The following is a 25,680-nucleotide window of genomic DNA, read 5'->3' on the forward strand; positions in this document are numbered from 1 at the left end:
TGTTGCTTTGCTTGAGGACTAGTTATGATATAATTTGACACTGAAGGAGACGGAAAAGGGAAAAGGTGTGACCAAGAATCCCTCCCTTGACTTATTTTCATCCCCAAGTCTTTTTGGGGCTACACGTTTCTCCAAGGGGGCTTTACACGCTGGCATAATGGATAAGGGCAAGGGTGTGAAAGGAGCACCTTAAGGCTCCTCATTCAACTCTCCCAATCTCTCCTGCACACACTCTTGAGCTGTGAAGGCCGTCTTTCTTTACCCTGCTAGCATGGGAGCCCTGTAATAGGCTCTAATTGATAGGGAGGTGTTGGGGTCTTTCTGTATGGGTTGAAGGGATGAGGGAAAGAGAGAGAAAAGGGGGGAGAGACAGAGGATTACATGCGGGCATGTGGGTGGAGCGGGGGAAAAGAGGCAAGAGGCTGTGGAGCGGTCTAGGCCCCGTCCGTAATGAGTCATTAATTTCCTAGCAGTTTTGTGGCGGTTGGCTCATTACTGGTCTGCAAAGGAGCAGGAACAAAGCTCCGGGTAGGTAGGAGGTGAGCTTAAATAGTTGGGGCTCAACACTTTCCAACAAAAGGAGGAAGAGAACGTTGAATGGCACTTGGAACAGATGCAGTAAAAAGTGGCAGATGCAAATTGCGGGAGAGCAAGTCTCCCTTCAAGCACTTTTCTCTTTTTTATTTTGTCAGACTGCAGCCTGAGAGTCTAATTAGTTAGTGAGGTGTTTCACTTCTGATAGGGCTGTGTCTCGTTATTGTCACAAAGAGGATCCATAGAAATGGGAGGCAACACATATGTTGCACAGTCCCCAGTGGAACCTGCTTGCTGCTATGCTTTCATTATTTTATTTTTTTTTACCCTATAGAAATCGAAAGATGTACGATATTTCCATGCTTTGAAATTGTGTTCTACGGAGTTTAAAATGTGATAAAAGAGATGATGCCTGCAGGTAATTAATTATATTCCTAATTACGTGTTTATGCTTTTCACCCTACAGCCAAAATGATTATGGACAAATTGTCAGCGGTTCTAATGAAAATGCGGTTGTTCCCCGCTTTGTGGAGCGTGTGGACCATGTGTCGAAGGTCACCTGTGGGGCAAACCATAATCTTGCACTGACAGGTACTGTAATGCACTGTGTATGTCTGCTTGGGTTACATGACAATTAATCACCGTAATGTTTTAAGTGAATAAATAAGGATTAAAAATATTTAAGTTTTTAAAAAATTCATGTGTGAACTGGACCCTAGTTTGTCCATCAAAATGCATAGGAGGATCCTATTGGCGACCACTTAGAATTTAGATTTGTGTGATATTTTTCAATTTTATTTGTCTTTTTCCCTCCCTTTGGGCAAGGGGAAGTAAAATGCTCAAGCAGAAAACACCTTTAAGAAGGGGTGGCTAACATTGTTGTCATCAGCTGTCATTGCAGTTCAGAGTAGGCTTCTTTTAGTCAAAGTACTCGAGCCCTCCATCAGCACATCACCTGAGAACGTTACACAGAAGGAGGGGGCTGGGGTGGTGGTGGGAGCAAGGGAGAGAGGGAGAGAGAGAGTTAGCGAGAATATGGCCCTGGCTCCTGATCCATAGCAGTCATTGCCTGTTACATACATTTCAGAATTCATTCAGGCTATGAAGATAATCGGGGTAGTCGACAGTTTCCCCTGCAGCCCAATGGATTTATGATAGCACTGTCAAGAAAATGAGGCAAAATGACACAGTAGCTGACTTTAGCTGCAAATAATGTGATAGGCCGTACAGTGGTGCAGCAGCAGCTGCTGTCATTGCAGGTAATAGCCTATAAAGAAGCCTGATAGCAATACCTGTCATTTCTTAATGGCTGACTTCACTGAAGAGCTTTTGTGGCCTTTAACATGAAGATAATAGAAGATACAACAAATTTTACAGCTTTTGCGTTGCATCCATAATTTATCTCTAGAGACCCCCACGCAGCAGCCGCACAACAAGGACAACATGCTCCGAGATGCGTGCTGCAGAGAGATGCAAAATGAGCTGCAGGGGGTTGGAGGCCCCTCCGGTGGGGTGCTTTGCTTTTAATGGAGGAACCGTACAGGGTTCAGTACATGTTCTATCACTTGGTATCTTATATCTGTTGTATAAGGTAAAAGGACCTGAGTATTCAAAAGTTTGGACTTTTTGGGGGGAACTTACAAATCATCGCTGAAACTGTATTAATTTCATTAATAATTTACCACAAATACATATTGGCTTAAATTGGAAGTGTAATTCTTTACTACTTAAACTCAATTTATTAACTGATGATCCAGGTGATGGGAAATTGTTTCAGTGGGGATGTGGACGGGCATGTGGAAGCACAAAGGGAAACATCCTGTCCCCAGAGGAACTGACGCTACCAGATTCGCCAGTGAAAGACATTGCTGGCGGATGTTGGCACAGCCTTCTTCTAACAGGTTTGTCTCTGCTTATGTTTGAAGGCTATTACATACATACCATCACCTGCCAGCTGTTGATGCATATTTCAGTTCAAAGCACATGTGGACATATAAGTTAACAGTGTGGATGACCTCTATGACATTATAGATACGCTGAAATTCTACATGCAGTTCTGATACAAATTTAAATAACGATCTGACCTCAAGCAATGCTTATACGAGTCTTTTGTTGCACATTTTCATTATTTATTTCCCATTTTGTGCCACTGAGACCTAGAACTCTTCATTATAAATACGCAACTGCCTTTCAGCCTTTCATCACAACTTCATAAGTTCAACTGTGTACAACTTTTTGATACTCGATCCCATGTGTAATACTGCTAACGTAGTGGGAAACAACAGACAAACAGCCTCTCGTGAGCATCAACTCATTTTCAGATAAGCTGATAGCGATCATCATGGAGAATACTGGCCAATACCGATGTTTGGCTAATAAATCAGTGCCTTAGTGTCTTAGCCCGCACACAGACATTTGAGTGTGTGCTTTTAGCCGTGGTGTCCATTTATCCACATCGTTCATTAAGAGCTCTCCCAGGGCTTGAGCGGCTACATAAACACAGAGGTTGAGGCCACAGCTGCTCTTTCACCTCACCGCGGAGAACTTCAAAGTCACTTCTCCCCACACGGCAGATGAATGCGCCGTGTCTGCCAGGCTGATATATTGGCCCCAGTTGCTGTCTTCTTACTGTAGTATGACTGCAACTGAGGCCCCATCATGGAGCCCGAGCTGGGCCATTTGTTAGTTTTAGCTGTATCTCCAAGACCTGGCTTCAATTCTGAAGGGAGAACATTAATCCTTTTAATACAACACTTTGTAGTGCCGTTTTCCTGTGTTGTTAATGCCGTCTATTATTAACCCCATTAAAAGTGTAATACAATTTAAGTAGAGTGCTAAAAGTGGATCATTTGTTGCTCCGTTCTGTTTGAATTAATTCTCAATTTATGATCTAAATGATTAAACTATAGGAGTCACGGCACCAAATGAGATTCTTAAACCGCCAGGCATACATTTACACATATTAATACAAACATTTATGAGCTCACATTCACACTGATTGACCAAGTAAAAAAGACACACACTCACATGGCTGTGTATTGCAGTCCCTCTTCCAAATCCTGTAATGTCCCCAGCTTGATCCCTAGTTCCATTCTGTCAGGAGGAAAAAGAAATATCCATCTCCAATCAGGCCTTAATGAATAGCCTGATGAGTGTCGGGCAGAACTGAATTACCAGATAGATTTGAAGAGCATGAGTGTGTACAATGTGTGTGTGTGTGCACGAGTGTGTGTTCGTGTATCTGTGTTCAGTGGTTGGGAGGGGGTAGTTAGAGGGCCAGTAGAACAGGACACATGTAGGAATTAATTCTCTCCAAGTTTAAAAAAAAAGAAAAGAAAAAGAAATTGGCTAACTGATGGAATCGCCTTATCTATTGGTATGAGTTTTCATTTATTAGGGTCAAACAGCAGAGGGATACACAACGAATAGGAAAGAAGGCTTTGGGAGAGAGAAAAGTCGAAGTAATGAGGGGTCAGATTTGAAAATTGGAAAGAAAGTAAGAGAAAGAAGAGGAGGAAGTCAAAAAGTAGAGAGATGGGGAAGATGGAACAAAAGGAGTGCAAGGGAGTCAGTGGTATGAGAAACAGCTTGCCAGGGCCGGAGCATATTGAGGGCAGCAGGTGGAAGAGTGGCACAGTTAATTAAAATGCCTGTCTTAATGTCTCAGCCCGTCACTCCAGGGAGAGAGAGAGAGCGAGAGAGAGAGTTGCCAGGCTTGAGCTGGGCTGTACCCAACCAGCCATCCAGACAGCAAACCAACCATCCAGCCAGCCCACCAGGCCACATGTCAGACAAGCCCTGACACTATGCCCTTCACCCCCTCTTCATCTTGTGCCATACACACTCACAAATGTCCACAAGCATACAACTTGTCCAAACCCCACCAACTATTTCCTCCTCCTTTTCTTTTTAAACCCATACGCTGAAACCTATCGAAGCCCCCCTAATCTGACAAAGAAGAGAACAAAGCCCCTTCTTTAAAAAAAGAACAAACGCACTTCTGATGTTACTGTTTTACCAAGCAGCATCTGTAACCTGCCTCTAGACTAGCAGCCGTGCAGCCTTGCAGCATAATCTGTCTGCTTTTAATAATTCATAGAAAGCACAGGCTGTGCACTATGTACTGAATGCTGAGGGTAATGGGGATGTTGTGATATTTCTATCATGGCCTGTCTGAATCAGCGAGCGAATCAAAACCAGCAAAGATCTGATAAGCGGTCTGTTCTGTCTTGTAACAGCATTGGCTGTCATCACTGCTTCATAAGTGGACTATAGCGAATACTTTCTGCTGTGTCGGCTATAATGTTGCTAATTGTGATGTATAATGGATGTTCAACCAAGTTTCATGTGACAGCAAATCGCAGATTTATGCTTTTACACAAAAGGCAAAGATAAACCTGATATGTTGGCATCACTGGTGTATCAATATCACAAAAAAATGCACAGGATGATACAGACCAAAGTGAGTTAATGCTTGTGTCACTTCATCTGTGACTGTGTTGACGAGCCATGCACTATTGTCTTCACTGCAGAAATACCTACAACCTGATCATTTTCCTTTCCTAATAATCATATTCACCATATACTGTATACCTATATCAAGGATATTAGATGATATATTTCAATATCTGGATTTCTTTGTATCTGTGCCACTCTCTGTTGGTCAAACTCTTAAATATAATTCTGGACAATCCTTACTTCTTATTGTACTAAAGCTGTGCTCAGCTGAAAAAGGGAAAACAAAGAGTGTTAGCATCTTTCCGAGTGTGAGGTGCGTCTAGATTTGTATGTTGTGTCGTTTGACTAATGTTTTATCAGGTTTTGTTGTATCACTGTGGATTGCTTTGTCAATAACCAGGCCGTTGCCTCAGTGAGCAAAAATCTGAGATTGTCAGGCTGAGTGACAGGCTGGAGATGGCAGATAATTCAAAGAAATTGGAAGTGTGAAATCTTTAAGGGCCACTTCTTAACACAGCAAATGCCAAGGTATCTTTCCATCAGCTGCTGCTCTCACAAGCTACCGCATTGTTAATGGTGGCCTGTCTGTCCATCAAGTCAGCTTCAGGAGGGATTTAGACCTGTTTGGCACCTTATCTCTCCGACTGCCTCCCACTAACCTGACCGATACACAGGTCTTGAGTAACGTGTATGTTCTGTGTAGCTAGTGGTGGTTGTAAACCTATCTCCAGAGTAATTTTTTTTTTTTCCGTTTGATTTGCGTATTTGTAGATATTAGTTTATCTGTGAGACAGAGTATTGATATATTTATTGTTACACAATCAGGGGTCTAATGTAATGGTGCCTGTAGTACTTGTTAATTTAGCTGTCAGCGCTACTGATTGACCTTAAATTGTTGCAGGAGAGCTCATTGTCCTTGTGAGTGAGCTTCTGTGTCTGCTGTCTGTCTGTCTGGATGGATGTAATAAAAGCAGTGTCTGCTTTCAGTTTCAGGCAAAAACATTGCTCTGAAGAAGAAACTCAACATGTCAATCAGCGACAGGGGATAAGTGTTTCCATGAGTCACGACTATAAAAAGGTCTTTATTTTGTAAGGCCTCATTAGATATTAAGCAATTCAGAAGAAAATATTTTAGGCAAATTTGTGTGATAGTTAAACATTTGCTCGAAAGCTTTAGGAAATCGTATAAATGTAGTCCATTCAGGTCCACTCTATCTTACCAAATAAGGATTTTCCCTAAAGTGTGAAGAAGAGATAATGGAATCAATGTCTTCTATGAATATACATTTCATTAATATTAGAGATCTGGGGCATTTGAATACCCAAAATTAACCTAAAAGTAATCTGAAATATAAGTTAATTATTAGTTTGATAATGAGGTTTATGATTAAGAAGTTAATAAAAGAAACAAAAAAGTCCTTTTTGTGCTAAAGAAAAAAATAAAACCACTGCTTCACGTCAGAGCGCTGAGATGGTTTTTGTATGTGTGCTGGCAGTGCTCCAGTGTAAGTATTACTATTATGAACAGTAGCGCACTGACCTAGCTTGCGCTCACTTTGTCCTTCTTTCCCTCACTCACTACTTACACAGAATCACACGGTCACTCATTTAAGACTTAGGTGGGAGAGCACATATGGAAACAAGAGGAGGAAAGTAATCAAAGTAAAAAAAAAAGACTGCTCCAATTTGGAATCCACAAATGCTTCGAGTCTGTCCTCCGTTTGTTTGTACAGAGAAATAATGTGAGAAAATAGACAGAGAAGCGAGGAGGAAGACAGAAAAGGATCCTGAGAGAGGAAGAGAAATAAACAAAAAGGACAAGAAAGAAATATGTCCCCTATTTTCCCCTTGTAATGGTTTCAATTCCCTGCCAGAGCTCCCTGTCACAGGGAGGTAGTTCCCAGGCTGACACATCTCAAGCTGTTTAAACATCCATTAGGATGTTTTGGTTCATACACTCTACAAATACAGCTAGATGAGAGAGAAACTGGTAGATGATGATAGGGAAATTGAAGAAGAAAGAAAAGAGACAGAGAAAAAGAGAGAGGGGGAAGAGGGGAGTAAGTTGATGGGAACAGCAGATAGAGGAGAAGAGGAAATTTATCAAAAAACTCATGTGATATTTAATGATCCTTGTATGTGGAGAGAGAAGACCACACCAGCTCGTTCTCCTCCGCCAAATACCGATCCCCTAACTTAATTTCCTGCTCAATTGCTGTTCTATAGTGCATAGTACAGTGATACAGGCTGGTAATATAGAAAACAGATTGCCTGTGCGGCGGAGTGGATAAGGCTGAGGCTTGTGCTGCTGGAGACCTGCAGTCTCCAGGGGGGTCTTGTCGGTGGGCTTCACAAAACCAACAAAGCCCATCTTTCCCTGCGACTGGCAGCAGCTGGCAGGTAGATCTTCAAGCAGTGGAGGTGGGGAAGTGGATCTATGGGTGTGGTGTGTGAGTTTGAGTTTCTGCAGTGTGTGGTTGTGGTACAGAGACTCTTGCTAGTCTTTGTAGTGAAGAGTTCCACTGTCTCCCATCTTGTGTTTGCTCATGTGCTGTGACTCCAATCCACTCAAAAATGTAGGCCTGCATGGACATCAATCATCCATCTGTGCACAGAACAGTGAGCAACTGCATCTACAATGTTTTCCCACACACACACACATGCACACTTACAGTCAACCTCACCTTCCATGAGGACATGTACACCTGGCTGTTACTATGTGGGATGATTCAACGACTATCAGAATTCCCTGCTCATTGTTGCTGTATATTATTCCATAGAGACTCACCAAACTCTTCTTCTTTACCTTCTTATTGTTATTGTTATTATTATTATTATTATTATTATTACTATTGCTGCTCAACACTAAGAAGAGACACTACACCATCTACTCTGTGGGCGATCAGAATTAATCAAAACAGAATACATACAAGGCACAACAAAGCTGCAGCATACCTCTGTTGGGCAGTATGCAAATATTGCAACATCCAAGACACATAGTAATGTTGTGAACGCATCAGCGATAAGTGAACGCGATGAGGCTAGTGTGATTTAGTAGAGAAGGACAACGGGGGACTTATGTGCTCACTGCTGTCCCCACTGAAAGAAATGTCTCACTGAAAGTTATCGGAAAAACTTACTAAATATAAAGACAAAGAAATATAATTGAGAAAATGTGGGACATGAACTACAACAGTATTAGTGATGATAGTTGCTCTTTTTTTCTTTCAGTCAAGAAAAAGATGGAGCACTGTGCCAATAAAATTTCCCGTGAAGAGGTTTATGGTTAAGAAATTAATAAAAGAAAAGCTTGAAGATTGTTCTCCCTGACACTCCTTATAGTGACAGGATGTGAACCGTCACATCCTCATGGTAGCTCTAGGTTCAAGGGATGGACCGATGAACAGAGCAAGATGATGATAGTAATAATAACGAAGAAGAAGAAAAAGAGGACACATTGGATGTTCTGTAAAGTAACAATGTTGCCATATACTGCCCTTTACATTTTACACCATCCTGATAATTATTTATTAACACTCAATAGTGATATAAAACAAAATCATGAAAATTAGACATTTGAAAAGTTATGGTTCTTTGGTTGAATTCTTTAAAATTTATCGCTTTAATTCACATTGTTAGAATATGTGAACAACTTAAAAAGACGTCTGATAAACACATCGCAGGTAAACTGACTGCTACCTTGCCTACATTCGGGTACCCTAAATAATGACAGCAGACTTATTTTTAATGTTGCTTCCAAAGGAAAAACAAGGGCACAGTTTCAGAGGGAGTAGAAGTCTGAATAGGATATTTAACCTGTTTTCCAAAGAGCAATGTTTTCTGCCCAGGTATTTTGTAGATCGACATCATCTTAGACAAGTATCTCGCTCTGAGGCCCTGCTGGTGCTTCAAACACCACTGTGGGATTGTTCAAAAATGCCTGAGGTTTAGTACTCGGGGTACAAAAAAGCAATTGATGGTTGATGGTTATGTTGTCAGGATTGGCCAAAAATGACATTTAATTAATTGTTCAGGAAAGCTAACACAGAAGAAAACCATGTAAGCATGCATAAGATCCAAATCAAATGTCTGCTTATTTAAAGAATATTTGGTTACACACTCGGATTTAGAATATTGTGTGACACCCTAGTGAACTGGTTATACTCAAAAGGTTTCCACTTCTAATGTCTGGTTTTATGAGCTAGACAATATCCATACCTTTTATATGACGTTCTTTTTGCAGTCTCACACAAAGTAGGTCACAAAAATGAAGTCTTATCATGTCTACCTGGAGAACTGATGTTACTTGTATCCCAGTTCTTTTAAAGATCCTCTTTTATGCAGGGAGTGTCACTAACCTAGTTGCCACTGGGTTTTGCGCTAATGTTAGCAATGTGAACCTCCTTTGACCTCTCAAAGTGACAGGGTTTTGTTGCGTAACAACCTTGTGTAATGAACTTCCTCCCAGGAGATGTCATTAAGGACAGGAATGTTTGTCTTCCGCTCGCTCTAAAATGAATATTCAGCTATTATCGCTGCGCAGTATTCAGATCTGTTATGTATGTATTGGGTTTCAGTTTGCACAGAAAGTCATACCAGATGAGTTTCACTTACTGTATCTGTGTCTCTCTAATCGGCCTGCAGTTTTCTTAATATATCACATATAACCGGGTTTTACAGCATAAAGACGGTTAAGGTCATTTCTCCGTCTTTCTAGGCATAGTTTAATCTGGCATACATCATTCAGACTGTCTCCCTTGTGTCCTTCTTACCTAGATTTAAATATTTGTTTTAACTAATGTTCTGTTTTATGGCAGAAAAGATCTGTATTAGCAGTTCAAGGGTTTCTGCAAGGCAACCACGACAACAAGCCCAGAGCTGTGGATGGGATGGAGTTGTCATAAGGCTTTGCATCCCACACCAGGATCACATTTGAGCACTGATTTTCCTTGATAAATGAACCCAGTTGGTCAGCTTATCGTCTGGATCAACACTGTGTACCTTTCATGCCCTGTCTACCTTTCCCATGTAGGAGGCCCTGTAGAGGGAGGAGTGCTCTGTGTGCGATCATGTGAGAGAGAGAAAAGGAGACAAAGGGAGCGAGTGAAATATGTCACAATGATTATTTGAATTCTCTTGTTTATTGGAAATGACTGAATCCAAGGTTGAGATATTCACAAGAACAGGAAGGAAGAGAGAGAAAGTCACTGTCCCCGTGGGGGAACATCTTACACCATCAGATGCCTTGATTACCAATCCCCTTCTGAGTATCGTTGTCCTCATAGTAAATATAACTACAGGAAGTAATGATTTCTGCTCCAAATTATGTGGATGTTTACGTTTCTTGTCAACTGAGTAATAAATTACCGATCAAAGATAAACTGTATGAAAGAAAAATAGAAGCTTCTTTATTACAGCAGTGAGAAAGAGGAAATGGTGAGTCCCAGCAGACTGATGTACCTTGAAACCCCCGCAGCCCCCCCCCCCCCCGCAAACTCGCCCCCACCAACCCCAAAAAGGACTGACTGCCAAGATGGCTGCTTGAGCTCTAGTGCTGCGGGTCTTGACCCTGTGCATGCTGCCAGACACCATTTCTCTAAAAAATGCGTCTTCAGATCTTGGCATAATTTCTCATCCTCTCTTCCTGTCCTCCTCGCAACATCTCTCTCTGTCTCTACAGTTCACCTCTCTGTTATTTTCTCCAATGTAGGTCACTGGGAAGATAGTGCGGTGTGGCCTATCTTTCAAATTCCTGTAAGTTTGCAAGAGCAATACTTGCTTTTGAGGATGAATTTTGTGGGGGCTGGGTGTGTTGGGCTCCTCCCTACAGGTTTATCATGTTGGCAGCCACGGATGGCTCTTTTTTTAGGGTTGTCCTCCCATGCGTCTGGACCTCTCAAACATAGTGGCATGAATCCTCAGAAAACACTCTACTCAAATCGAGCCATTAACACAGAATGTCAAGTCTAATTGTGGGCCGTACAGTGAGTGTTTTAGGTGCTGCTGACCTCACGCTGAACTACGCCGTAAATGAAACAACACATGATCCCGCTTTTTTTATTTCATGGAAAGCTGCGATGAAATGTGGGTTAGTGGGGAACAGAGGAGTTTTGTAAGCCGCACTTTGCAAAATGAAACGTCGTCTGTTGGATTTTCGATTGGAGCATGCCTCACAAATGTAAAGCCGTGTTTTATTTAGCCGAAGCAGTTTATTGTTTGTGCGTCTATAAGCCAAATACGGCATTAGCTCTGTCCAACTTCAACGCTTCGTGTTGAATATATAGCTTTTGAGTTCAAAATAAGTCATTACATTTGACAAGTCCCTATAATAACTCCTGATTTATTGTCTTAGAAAAGTGGAATAATAAGTTTTCTGTCTTAAGCCAATCACCGAGAGTTTTTATTGGATTTTCCCACTTGCCTAATAAATTTGCATTATTTTGGTTTCACAGCAGCGTACACTGTATACCACAAAATTGTTCTTGCAGCTTTCATTTTCCATCATTTACGTTACTTCAAGTCACATTATACCTTTTCCTTTATTATAGCAGGCTAATGTGAACCCCTGTCACTTGGACTTCTGGTACGTGTGTAGTTTCACTCTTTCCTCTCTCCTAAAAAAGAAAACCCAAGTTTGTTTGTACTCATTTTGTAAGTGCTCGCGATGATAGTTTTAAAATTAAAGGCTGTACTGTAACCATCAGTGTTTATATTTCATCATCCCAACCCGACACCCTTTTCCACTCTTCCACAGGGTGGAACCACCCTGTAAGGTTACAGGCTAGCCAAGGCAAAAGCTTTTCAGTATGGCTGCAGCGGACTTGGCAAACCCTGGTAAGATTCCCCGCTACTCAATGGGACATACCAAGTTCTTTGCCAAGTCAAATAACACATTAAGATTTAAGTGGGCCAGTATAATACAGCCAAGCCTCTCATCTTAGAGTCGGTACTTCTCTTTGTGCACCAGAGTGTGAAAATTGGTCTTGTTCTTGGGGACTTGCTCTATTTTTTTCTTCTTCTTCTTCTTTCATAATTATTTGGAAACAGGTCATTTGGGTGTGGACGCTATAACTCCACCCCACCGGTTTTTCCCCCTCATAACTTCACATGCACTGCTTCATCAGTTTAATTCCTTCTTACCTCCCAGACTCTTTCGCTGCTTCACCAGAACTGCTTCCTTCTATCTGTGTGTCTGAGGTTTCAAAGAATTCAGTGGTCAGGTTATAGTCCCTTGAAGTGATTGGCATTAATTCAAGACCCTGCCTTCCTCTCTTTTGCTCCTTCTGTTCTTTCTGTCTTTCTTCTTCAAGTCGTGTGTTTTTTATTGTTCCTTTGACACTTCACCTCAGTTTTCTTTTTTGTTGTACTATTTTTTCTGTTATTATAAAAAGTCAAACAGGAATACATCCAATATCTATTTTAAATAAAGTGAATATTATTATTTAATAATTGAATCCAAACAGCATCTGTAATATTGTAATAATGTTTTCCAGACTTTTAGCTTTCATATTATTTCAAGGAGATTTTTTTAAAAAAAAGAAACCGTGTGAAATATGTACATCTGAATTTTTCAGTGTTGAAAAATGTTCTTTGTGCTCTCTCTGACATGTTCTAGAAACCGAGTATGGTTTAAGGTAAAAAAAAACAAAAAAAAAACAAAACATTGAAAAATTATTTTGCGACAAAATTCACTATACATTTGTGCACAAAGTGACACTGAAAATGTTAGTTGGACCCAAAACCAAAAAGATGTCATTGTGGAATGAACTATGATGCCCATGCGTTCAAAGCCAGTAACATTCAGGGCTTGCATGCATCTTAGCAGCTACATCAGGGTGTGATTGTTTTTGGATTGAGACAGAAATGGCCTTTAAGGAGCATTTCTCAAAAAACTGTTGTGATTTGATTACACCCCTCTTATTGTGGGTGGACGAGACCAGTCTGTAAACACGCCATTTATCTGTCATTATTCATTGCAATTTCACTGATCACATCTGCTGCTTCTATCAAAATCATTTAGCTCTAGATGATGATTTTGTTTTTTGCGAGGGAGTCCCCTGAAGCCCACAGCCAAGTGACTTCTCGTTGCGAAACACATTTTTTTGAAAACAATAAGCCCTAACAACGGCTAAGTGGATATGATGTCTTAGCTTTTGTGGCGTTTTGCTAAATTATGGGAATAATACACTAGCTGGAAGCCAGTGTGGTCAAGCATAGCAAATTGGGGCCATGGGCCAGAGAATAGTTGTAACACATTAGCTGCTGCCACAAAGAGGTCAAACTGAGCTGTGTTAGCGTGTGTTTGCAAGGTTTCATTTTGTGTATGTGCTGTGTGCGTGTGGATGGTTACACCTTGTTACATGAGGCTGTACAGTAGGATAGGGTCCAAGTTCTTAAAAGCAGTTTTGCTATCATAAACAGCAGCCTGAGCAGTAATTTTGCAACTGAATAGAAAGACATCGTAAACACAAGGACTAAACTTCTCTTGACTTAAATACTGTTGTAGTAAATGTTGCAGTTTAATATTCAGGGTAAATTGTGATCGAGTTTCCCTTCCACAGTTTTTTTATTCATTTATTTGCAAATAAGCAATCACATCTCTTGACTATACAGATGCAGCGATGCACTTACTGTACCTATTCTTCCAGAAATTAAAAGAACTAAGAACACTTCAGACCTTCCACCCTCACACCTGAGATGCTAGTGAGACAAAGAAGACAGATGAGGTGAGACAAGTCGAGGACACGGGCATTTAACGAAATAAGACATCCTTGTTTCAGAGCTGCCATTTTAAAGCAATTAAATATGACGCGTGACACAGCTGTGTCATCTGTCCATTGTTTTGTTTTAGCCTGCCATTGTATGTTTTGCTCTCTGTCAGACGAACAGAGCAGTGTTCATGACAACAGTGTGACAAGATGTACAGATATTATACAGTTGATTTTTTTTTCTTAATTTACCATTCACACAAAAACGTCAAGGACAGAAATTTTGATCTTTGAGTTGTTTGGATAACTAATGAAAGTGATCAGTGCCAAAACAAAAAAACAGCTATATACAAGCTGTGGTTTGTATATTTTTTTTGTGTTTTTTAATTTTATGTAGAGTATTTCATTTTAAATAATTGTTCAGATTGTTCTAGGACACATTTGCATACACACAGCACAAATCTTCAAATCGGAGTGATCAGATTGCCAAAGACACATTAAAGCCCGTTGTGTCCTTAGATCTTGTGCATCCTCTTTCCTATACACGCCACATAAACATGTGCATTAGCCGGTAATGTTTCATAGTTACTTAAGAGCATCTGAGCTACTTTGATAGTCACTGAACTATTTGAGAGTTCTGTGATATTTCTTTAACAATGTTTAGTTTAGTTTTTCTTTTCTTCTCTTTTTTCCTGCGCCATACAACGATGTTTCAGGGCTAGAGTGCTGTTGGGCTGCTGCCTCTCTCAAGAAATGAGACTGCAGTTTCAAGAATGGGTACAAAAATATAACCTTATTTTTATCTATGCATATGTATTTTTTTTTTCAAACTGCACTGAAACCACAATCACAGTATCGCCATGAGATGGTTCAAAAACATGCAACAGTTTCTGATAGCTCTTTTCGTAAAGTGATCTTAGATGTGCCATTTTGCCCACTTCACAAAGAGACATTAAGTTAGTACATGGGGTGCAAAGAAGACGAAAGATAGCTGATACATAGATACACACTGTGTAACAGAGACACGGTGAAAAAAAAGAGAAAGTGTCAGGACAAAGAAAGTTTGTAGAAATAAGGTAAGGAATTACGGGATCGGAAGGGCAGGCAGAATCAGCATGAAGTACTCAGAGTCCAGCTGGTTCCCGACTCCCAGGGTCTACTTCAAGGACCTCTTCCCGTTTCTCTCCCTCTCTGACACACACACTTACTACACCCACACATACACACACAGTAACACTCTCCTCCATTGCTCATTGTCTGCCTCCAATCTCCCTGTATCCTCAGTCCCCACTTCGTCTCCACCCACCTTCCCTTTCTTTACTTTTGCTGTATCTGTCATTTTCACCCCCCTCCCCATTTTTGATCCACTAGCTGATAATGATGAATTTCCCTCAGCTGTATAGGAGTTGGCAGAAAAAGTTTGCTCAGCAAACTTTTGAAAGTAAAGTGAAGAGAGCGCAGCTTATAATATGCATACAAGTTCAACATGTTACTGTGTGAGACAAAGCCATTTTTCCTCATTTAACACCTTCTGAATGTGTTCTGCAAAGTAAGCTTTTCAAAGGAAACCTACATTTGTTTTTGTTGTTAAACCGGCTTCGATCATTTTTTCATCACTCTGCTATTTTAAATGATCTATAGACCATGTCACATGGTCTATGGCTCTACCTAGCTTTGGGGTTATGATTTTCATTGAAAGATCACTGACTAAAGTCAGCAGAAACTAAATGGAAACTTAAAATGAAGTAAAAATATTTAAATAAACTCTAGATTATTCACCACGATTATTAACATCTGATTTTGTAATTATAAAACTATTCTCAATGACATTTTTGAAGATAATCTCTTCTATTTCCACATCTTTAACATCAAAGATGATATCATAAGATAAGTAAATACATAAGTTGCCTGGTGAAGCATGCTTTACATTGAATCACCAAAACCTGCACTATAACCATTCTAGCTCTTCAAGAATAGCTTTAACACCCCCCCACCACCACACACACACACACACACACACACACACACACACACACACACACACACACACACACACACACAAAAAGCAAAACATTTGATGACCTCTCCTGCATCCTTAATGACAAGCTTTCATGCCTCAGTATATATCAATTAAAAAACAGTTCAGAAACAAGCCTCAGGGGTTAGTCCTAGTAGACTTTCAAGGGGCAAAAAGCTAAAGTGTGATTCCTGGTAGCTAATTCATATTCATCAAAAATTATTATACTCGGGAAATAATGATAATAATTTTCCACTGTATGCTTTTAAAGTCCACTTTAGTTTTTATTTTTATTTACTTTTCATTTATTTTGAGGGGAAAATTTTGCAAAAATGATTCAGATATGAAATATGCACATTACCTTACTTTCATCTTTGACCAAGGCAAGCATTATACAGGCTAACCAGATGAGGTCTCTCTGGCTTGTTTATCTGTTCTATATGTTCCATATCTATAATTAATGTCTTCTTATGGAGGATGCTAATTATTTTTCTCACCAGCACTTTGTTTTGATTCATGCAGTTCAACATCACTTGAAAAAATCTTACTAATTTCATTCATCCAGACACGTTCTCGCTGCTTACACAGTATTCTAAAGTATCAGCACCCCTGGGCACATTTTTAGATACAGCTGTTCACATCCTCATTAGTATATACACAGATCACCACATCTGTTGGTGATTTTGTTTTGTGCTAACTTGTTTGTAATTGAAAAAGCCCTTCTTTGGTCTACAGAATGCATTCCCCCTGTTTGTTTGTTTTTTACCATGACACAAGATCAAGGTCATAGCAGACCTACACCAATCCTGTCTATTAAAATTCTATCTAGATTAACCTGAAGTAACAAAATTTTCTCAAAAAGAAATAGAATTGCATCCAGATAATGTTCAATATAGTGATTTCTAGCACTAGTACAAGAAAATGTTGGAAATCCCAAACATAGCAAATATGACAACTTTTTATTTGATCATGCATACACTTGAAGGTACCACAGCAATGTTAAATTTAATTAATTGATTCATAAAATTTTCTTGAGCTACTACATATTTATTCACATTTAACAAAAACCCCAACCTGTACCTATCTGTATCCTAGTAAAGTACTGTGTTACCTAGACTACAGACAGGATAAGTGTGACTCATCCACTGTTGGCGACTGAAGAGTAGGTGAAAAAGGTCAGCAGGTAATGCTCTCTTACATAATTAATGTGGAGCCATGTGTAGCAATTAATTGAATGAAGAGGATTTTTGTATAGTGTCACAAAACAGAGTGGGGTTTTTTTTAAGTTTGTGTAACATGTAAACCACTGTGTGTTTCCAAGTATCACCAAGGCGTTATGTTTTTTGTGTTTTCTGATGTGTTTCTGTCATAATTGCAAGGAAAAAGACCCAAAAGAATCTCTCAAAAGGCAATGTGCATACAAGGAGGACAAACAGGAACACCACTGAGGAAACTGAGGCTATTTATGCACACTGGGGGCAAATTGGGGGGAAGTGGACACAGGAGGATAACAAGATGCTGCTGAAACTAATCAAGGCAATAACTGGACTGGGTAAAGACTGTAGGCCTAACAACCAGATAGAAGAGGACTGGTACAACAACTTAATTGAAATCAAAGCAGAAAATAAACCTGACTCCACACAAAAACAGAGAAACTAGGGATGTAAAAAAATGAGAAATGACCAACCTGCTGTAATAATGATAATAATAATAGAGTCAAACAAAGCCAGGAATCATGAAACTTTCTCTGTCTGTCAGGGTGATTACAGTCACCGCACCAGACCTGATAGTCCACTCTGCTCTTTTGGTAAAATTTTTCCAGTCTGGCGTCTTTGTTGTAGTCTTTCCTTTTAGTTGGTTTTACTTCCTTTGTTATCATTCAACTCTTTTCTGTCTTTTCATTGTCATTTTGTCAGTTTGTGTATGTACAAAGCCATTTAAATTGCTTAGTATTCATCACTTGTGTTCCTTGTGTCTTACTTAATTTACTTGGCTTTTAAATGTATGTGTTTTCCTTGGACTGTATTTGTCCTGTGACTAGGTCCTCATCTCTGTACTTCACCTGGACAAGTGGTTTCTCTCACTGCTGTCATTTGCCTCTAGGGTTTAGATAACTGCCTACAAAATTGACCCTAAGATTAGACATTGCCATAACACAATGCTATACCATTAAACTGGGGGGGGGGGGGGGGGGGGGGGGGGAAACAACTACTATAACACAGCAGAAATTTGAAGCACCTGGCTAATTGGCCTAAAGCTGGTAAGTACAGTAATTCAATTCCAAAGCCTCTTTTGGTCCCCCTCTCCCCTTTTTTTTGCTCTCTCTTCTTCTGAACCTCGATCCCTCACTCTGGGATTATGTGCAGGTTACAGAGCTAGCACAGCGTGGATTAGCAGGGTCGCTCCTCCATGCTTGGTGTCTCTCTTAATGTGATTATGCATCATCAAGCTTGTTTACTGTTACCTAGTTCATTGTTGAGAACTGACAAAAGTTCAGCCCCCTTCAACCCACTTACTGGTGCCCACGCCCACACACTCTTACAGCGCTTAAGCTGTCAACCACCACCACTCGTTCACTCACAAGCAAACTACACGTAATTTTCATATCTGCAAATGACAAAAAATCATCAGTGCCACTTTATTTGAAAAAGAAGTTCACATTTTCTCTTTTTGCAATAAAACAAAATGTAGCAGGCCTATTTTTCACCTGGAGTGTAATTATAAGACAGTGCACTACATATCACATATGTGTTCCCTTCAGCGAACCATCTTAAACTCTCATTCGCCGCCTTGCAGAAGCCTAATGAAGCCATCAAGACAGTCTGTTTGTACAGAGCTTGGTCTAGCTCTGTCAGACTACCCTGCCATGCACTCCATCAGTGCTGAATGAGCCTCTGTGTGGCCTGGGGGGGGGGGGGGGGGGACTTAGACTCGGTGTGTCATTAGCTATTGATGTTATTGGCTCATTATCTCCCAATTAGACTGCTATCAGAGCTAGCTGCCGTTTTCATTACGACGTAGACCTCCACGATCTAACAAAGACCAATGCCACTGATTAAAGATGGTTTCGGCATTAACATGTATGGTGAGGTCTTTGAACTCTGGGTGATATAGTTAGAGTCGAGGTGATATAACACAATGAGGCTGATTAGAGAGGGCATGTCTCTTATTGTGCCACTTACTAAGGTTAATGCAGAGTAATGCTGATTAATGCGTTCTTGGTTGCACGTTTTGTTAACATGTACAGTCAATTATGAAACAGGATGGCAACAATTAAGCTTTTAAAAAATAGCATAGACAATCAATTTTATGCCACCATTTTCTTTCCAGATGTGTAAGCACCTGCTTTCTATATATTAAAACAAAGTGTAAAAAAAGTGTCATAAATATGAATCTTTTAGATGTATTGTAAGTCTCATACTACCTTGTAGTCACGCTGGCCTCTCATATTTTTTAACATAATTATTTAAAAACTAAGTGTGTATCAAGTGGCACACTTTCATGGAAATTATAGTATGAGACATATGAGTTTTTTCCTACTTACTTACACTATTTGAACATTTATAATAATTGCGCACCCCACTGTCCCCGCACGCTCTGTTAAAGTACAACTTAATTTCTGTGTGTGTGTGTGTGCGTGTGTGTGTCTTGTGTTGAAGGACTAATCAGCTCTGTTAATCACCCAGTGTGGGTCAGCTTGTAAGGCAGGGACAGAAGTCGCCTCTCCTTAGGTAAATCAGAACAAGGAAATAAAGTCATGCAAATTAGAGGCCTAGAAAAAGATTACAGTCACGATGTTTGTCCTTCACTTTGACCATGGAATCAGTGCCAGCTGGGCAATACTTCTCCCTCAAGTTGTATTACTTTTTTAATTAATCCACCACAGATTTCTTAGAGTGACGTGATACATTAGAGTTGTCTGTTAAATGCTATTAATAGTCTAGGTTTGTTGCTGGAGAATATAGAAGATAATTAACACGTCTCTCTTATGTCAGTTTTTATTTTGAGATTGTGTCTTTTAATCAAGTAATCATAACAAACTGGACCTGTAAGCATTAGGCATGTTTATGTTATTTTAATTAATTAAGGAATCAAACAACATAGTACAGTAACTGGTAGCCTGAATATTGGTATGCACGTGTGCATTTATGTGTGTGTGTTTTTATGGCTTTGCCGGTGTGCTGCGTTTCTGCCTGTTTACCCGTTAGAGGGGTTAGTTTCCTGATCCGTGAGAACTCTAAGTGTCTGCCTGGTGATTAACTCCACATCGCAGCACAACGTCTTCCCCCTCACTGCATAAATGGCCTTTAATTGAGGGAGCTGGCTCCTTAGCAGGGAACCTCTTTCACTCTGTCGATTAAAACGTCATTTTACAGCCAAAAAAGAAACACGTTCCCAATCACTGCCCTTGAATTATTGTTCTGTAGCTCGAGGCTTGTATTTTAAAGTCACTGAATAATTGCAATCAGATTATTCTAATCAAGTGCTGGAACAGTAATTACAGGTTGCAGTCATTTAAGCTGCCCTGGAAGTCCCATACACACTGCTGGTGAGCATATTAAAAGTTTATGTCGCAGGAGATAAATTTAATGAAGAGGATTGTAATCTTTCAGCTACTTTTAGATAGGTTTCACACTTGTATGAGGACCTGAGCCCTCGGAGTAGGTATGCTTACGGCAGTTACGGTGGATATTTTGCCATTTTTGCCATTTTCCTCCTGCCCCCTCAACCAAGCCCGGGCAATAAACAGTCCTCCCAATAGGACTAGACGCGTTTCCACCCACTCATCTCCCCCCACTGATAACCTCATCTGTGCCCAGGTCTGGATTTCATGTCAAAGCAAACGTTAGGTGACTTAGTGCTGTGCCAAGCTGTCAGAGAGGCATGAGAATTACAATCTGGAGGTCTGTGTGACAGTGGAACCGTCTCTCCTAATCCTGTTTACGCACATCCGCATCACCCTGTTCCAAAACAGAAACTAAGTGTGCGCGCTTTTTTTCTTTCTTTTTTTTTGTCTGTGTGTGTGCGTGCATGCATGTGCATTCATATATGTGTACTTGTTTTCATCACTGTGTGAGTTTGTTTGTGTCTTTGTGGCTACAGTACGTCTTTGGCTATGTGTAGCGCACACATAGCATGTGAGTCTATGTATTGTGTTGATGTGGAAGGTGTCGTACATGCCCTGAAAGTATAATTCAATATGACTAATCATGGTGGTAGCTGCCAACCCAGCAACACTGGCTGACAGACTGGGCCCACAGCTAATTAGATAAGGTTACAATGCTCTTGAGCTTAGATTCAGGTTCAACAGCAGCATAGTGCAACAGTGGTAGCGTAGGGGTGGGTGATCTTGCCAGAAGATCATATTATGACTTTTTTGATGGGTAGAATCCTGATGTGGAATATGAATCACAATTCTCCCCTTGATAAATTGAATTCCTCAGATCACATGATTAGTTGTGGATCATGGTTGCCAGGATGCACACTTTATCAGTTAAAGTCAAAATAAAAGCCCATGCATCGCTTTCGCTCTGATTGGTGGTCATTTGTATCTTTGCTGCTTTGACACTTTTTTCATCTCCAGCTTTTGCGTAGTTAATAATAGGAAAATAGCTGTCCAAACCTACTGCTTATGATGATTTTTTAGTTGCTGAGGACCACTATTCTGTCCTATCTCAAGATTTCCTAAAAGTGGTTCACTTGCCAGGTTGCTGATGGGATTTTCTTTAGCCATCCCTCTTTTCATTTGCTCTCAAGGAGCCAGATTTTCTGGGATTTTTTAAAAAAGTGGTCTTGAGCAATATTTCTCCACATTTTTTGAAGGCCTTTCAAAAAATTTTTCTTTAGATGTGGGCTGCTTTTTATCCGTTTTCAATCCAGTCCTTGTAACTGGACCATTTTCAGAGATTTTTTTTAATTTTGTTTTTAGTTATGTTTCTTAAGCCACTTAGCTCTGACTTATGAGTCAGTCAAAAGGCACACGACTCAAGGGAGTACTGTGTCTACACTTACCAACTTAGGAACACTTACCAACTAATAATAAACTGTATTATTAGGAACTTGTCACAAAACACATTTGTTCACATTTCTTTAGCTGAATCTATGAAAAATGCCTAAGTAAATGCAATTTGGCAGGAATAAAATAGTATTTTTGCTCCTACAAGGTCATTCTCATAGACCTGTTAGCAGAAAACCTGACTTATCTTAGCATGGTGAGCAGTGTGTCCTTAAGAAATTAAGGAAATTGGACAATTGTCAGGCCTAAAAAACTGTAGGAGATGAGGAGTATCTGAAAGTCGTGTTCCTATCTGGCTGTTTAGTTGGTGCATCTACAATTTGCTTCATCACAAATGGTCTCTCTCTGGAGGATGGCTGGAAAGGGAAACGAAAAGAAAGCGAAGCAGGGAGAAAAGACTGAGTTATGCCAAATTACAGAAGAACTGCACTGAAATCAGTGGCAACGGATCTTATGAAAGGATAAAGAAGAACAAAAGGCTGCCACCATCCAAAGAAGAGCTTTGAACGTCCTTTAAGATGCCTGGAGAAGTATTCCTGAAGACTACTTAAAAAAATGATAAGAAAGCTTGCCCAAGAGATTTTAAGCTGGCCATGCTACGTAATGACTTTCAAGCTCATTAGAACTGTACAAACTATGTTTTTGCCTTATGTACTGTATTACCATTTACTTTCCCAGCACAATATAAAGAAATTTGAGGTGACTCAAGACTTTTGCAGAGTACAGCACTCCTACTCTACTCTCTGTGCCTGGTGACAACAGGCCTTGTATTGCTCTCTGGGAATTCTGCTATGAGCTTGAAGATTTGGTCCACGCAGTGAGATTTCACAGCAGAGCAAAGACTGCCATCACCAACTGAAGTTCAAGACAGTGGCATTAGAGCACAAACTAGCTGACTGAAATTTCAAGTTCAAATACATATAGCCTACACTTAAATCATGTTCAGTTAACACAACATGAAGTACACAAAGGTTGATGAAAATCCACCAGCACTTGAGCTATCTAAAATATTTTTAATAAATTTAGTATCGCTACACACTACTTAGAGAAGATTATGGGCTGTGGACGCTGTGAAGGTTAATATGGCATGCGAGAAAACAAGAAGCCCACTATGTCAAACAGCATTTGTTACAAATAACAATGCAACATGTTAATAAAATGTGCGCTCGGGTTTTTACTGGTTCAAAACTGGCTCTGGGGATGCCATCATACATAACAGTGGTTGCAGTTAATACAGTGAGTTTGCCATTATGTGTATTAATGTTTTTGCCATTTTACAACCAAAAAAGTATTTAAGCTGTCAAGGTGTATAAGTTGACTCTTTTTACATTAAATAATTTGAAAAAATAATGTTTTTCTAATTAAGCGATAATTTTCTATATTCATATTCCTTCACTGTCTTTGTATCCTATACACATGGTGCAAAACTAGAAGGAAATGCAGTGTGACAGGAAAACCTTTAAACGACAGAAGATTTTAACTTGCACTCCTTGAAGAAACGTGAAAACACCTGCATTGCAACTTTCTGGTAAATTGACAGATTTTGCGTGTTTGATATACAGGAACAGGTGTTTAAAGCCTCGGTGTATGTTATACATCCTTTCACGATGTTTTTAAAGCTGAAAACTGTTCATCTTGATTCTGACATCCCGCCTTATTTTTAAATGCATATCAATGTCAATATATTCTGTGTTTCCTCTTTAGATGGAGTTACTGGAGCAGGAAATCCTCAGAGTATTTAAACATGCTTATCAGTCAGCTGCTAAAGTAAAATAAAAGGAAGAAGGAATGATGAGAGTGCAAGAGGCAAGGGTTGTCATCAAATGGTTAAGATAAAACTGGCAGGTTATTACACTTTTTTCCATTTCAAAGTCCAATATAAAATTTCTATTATAAGGACAATTAATTACCCCTGCAAAATGGCAAATGTGCATCCTTGTCAGGTGGAGTGTACTCTGATGGCCTTTCCTCAAACAGAGAATGTGAAGATTTGATCTCTTCTAATGGTTCTGCAGGAAAGGGTAATTACGGCATGGTCAAAGCTAATTTGCTTTCTGCCAGATGAACTGTTGTATTTTATTGCAGTCTGACATTTTAAAGTAATTATGGCACTGTTGACCCCAGACAATTTCAGTTGTAGCATGGTCTTGGGTGATCCTCGCTCTCTCTTGCTCTCTGTCTTTCTCTCTCTCTCTCTCTCTCTCTCTCTGAATGGAAGTCAGAGGCGTAACAAGGTAATGACACGGAGGGAGAGAGCCATATGGGGTCCTCCATCCAGCTCGCAGCCTCAAACCTTCACATCATCATTACCCACCATGCATTTCACATTGACTTTGCATCCAGATAGAAATATACGCCAGTGCAATGATAATATGTGTGTGGGCATGTGTTTTCTTCCGTGTGCATGTAGGTCAGAGTACACGCTCGTTTGTGCGGGATGCAAGGGTAATGTGTATTGTCCTTTCATCCCCGTGTTGCATTCATAGTCTATCCCATAGATCCGTGTATCGATGAGAGTGTAATTATGTGCCCCAGTGATCATCTCTCTGTTTCTTTACTGCACAGGAATTAAGTAGGCAAAGGTCAGTGTGTGCTCCCTGAAAATTGCCTGCAGAAAATCATATGGCGATGAGAGCAATTATGGATTTTTTTTTCTCCCCCTCTCAGGACCCGTCTCTCTCCCTCGTACTCTTTCTCTCAGTGTTTCTCCTTTTGTCAATGAACATTTGAGCAGATGTCAATCGATGTATGCTTCCAGCAGCAACCTCCGTATTTGTACTGCAGCAGCCCCATAAATTATCTCTCCTGTATTCTCCAGTTATTTTGGAAGCGCTCGCAGACACGGGAGCACACTCGCACACAGCGAAAGTGTTGCGAATCAGTGAGAAAGTATGCTAATGAAAACAATAGTAAGGAGATGCTTCATTAACCTAGAAGATTATCTGATGAATTGTACTAGGAGCAGCAGTAGCAGCATACAATACATACTTTATACATTTTCATATTTACTGGCACTGTACTTAAAACTTTGTAAAAGTAATACGTACCTCTAACCAAAGTATTGCTTGGTGTTGACATTGTAATTCTAGTTGGTTGTTAATTTTGTGAATTTAGCCATAAAGGGAAAATGGGTAAAGAGGGAAGCTCTATCCATCTGTCTGACTCAATCCATCTTTCCCTATCCTTGGCTAACCGTACTCTTCCATCCCCTAATATCACTCTGGATCTAATAAAGACTGACACTTGTGACACTTCAAACATGTCACCACCAAGAGCTCCTGGCTAACAAAAGAGCCCCTAGTGCTACACGTTTTAATGGTGGACCAAAGCAGGCCGGTGCAGCCTGGCCCAGCAGGTGTCTCCCACACATCCTGGTACTGAGAAACGGTCCCTCTCATTCAGTCTGTCACTGAACACAATGGCACAAAAAGCCCTCGCCTGATGTGTGCATAATAGCCACCGTGCACAGACGGGGCCTATAGCTTAGTGATGGCCAGTGTCTTAGAGGAAAATATACAGTATGTGTAAACATGGATTAGAGGTACTTTGGAATGGGTGGTATCAACGACACCGAGGGGGTGACACGGATTAAGAGAAGTTGCTTCTGTTTTTGTTTTTCGGTTTAGCTTGGGTTATGAAAACGTTTATTGAAAATTTATGCACATTTTTACCTTAAAAAATGTTTTATTTGGTTAATTTTTTAGTTATTCTGATGTACTGTTTAGATTTTAATGGACAAATTTCCGGTGATTAAGAGCCAGGCATGCTGAATATTTTGCTACCACTTTCTCTTACCAGCATCTCAGCTGTACAGTTGAAGTTATTCCTAATACAAAAGGGTTCTGGGACCTCTACAACCTCTATAAACAACTGGATGGAAGGATCAAAGGCAACAAGCCTGTTCTCTGCTGCCTGTAGGGGTTGTAAGTGAATATATACCCTGCTGT

The 25,680-nt window shown here is 40.2% G+C and overlaps 1 pseudogene across 1 annotated transcript in view; it reads left to right on the forward strand.

The window, feature by feature from the left end:
• The window catches only part of LOC146506958 (uncharacterized), a 303,858-nt pseudogene that overhangs the window by 118,535 nt on the left and 159,643 nt on the right, over positions 1-25,680 (forward strand). Inside the window, exons 6-7 of the transcript XR_014877373.1 lie at positions 1,001-1,125; positions 2,292-2,435. The product of XR_014877373.1 is annotated as an uncharacterized LOC146506958 (transcript). The remainder of the gene's footprint in view (positions 1-1,000; positions 1,126-2,291; positions 2,436-25,680) is intronic.

This window comes from Neolamprologus multifasciatus, chromosome 12 (assembly GCF_963576455.1).
Source record: "Neolamprologus multifasciatus chromosome 12, fNeoMul1.2, whole genome shotgun sequence".
NCBI classification, from domain to species: Eukaryota; Metazoa; Chordata; class Actinopteri; order Cichliformes; family Cichlidae; genus Neolamprologus; species Neolamprologus multifasciatus.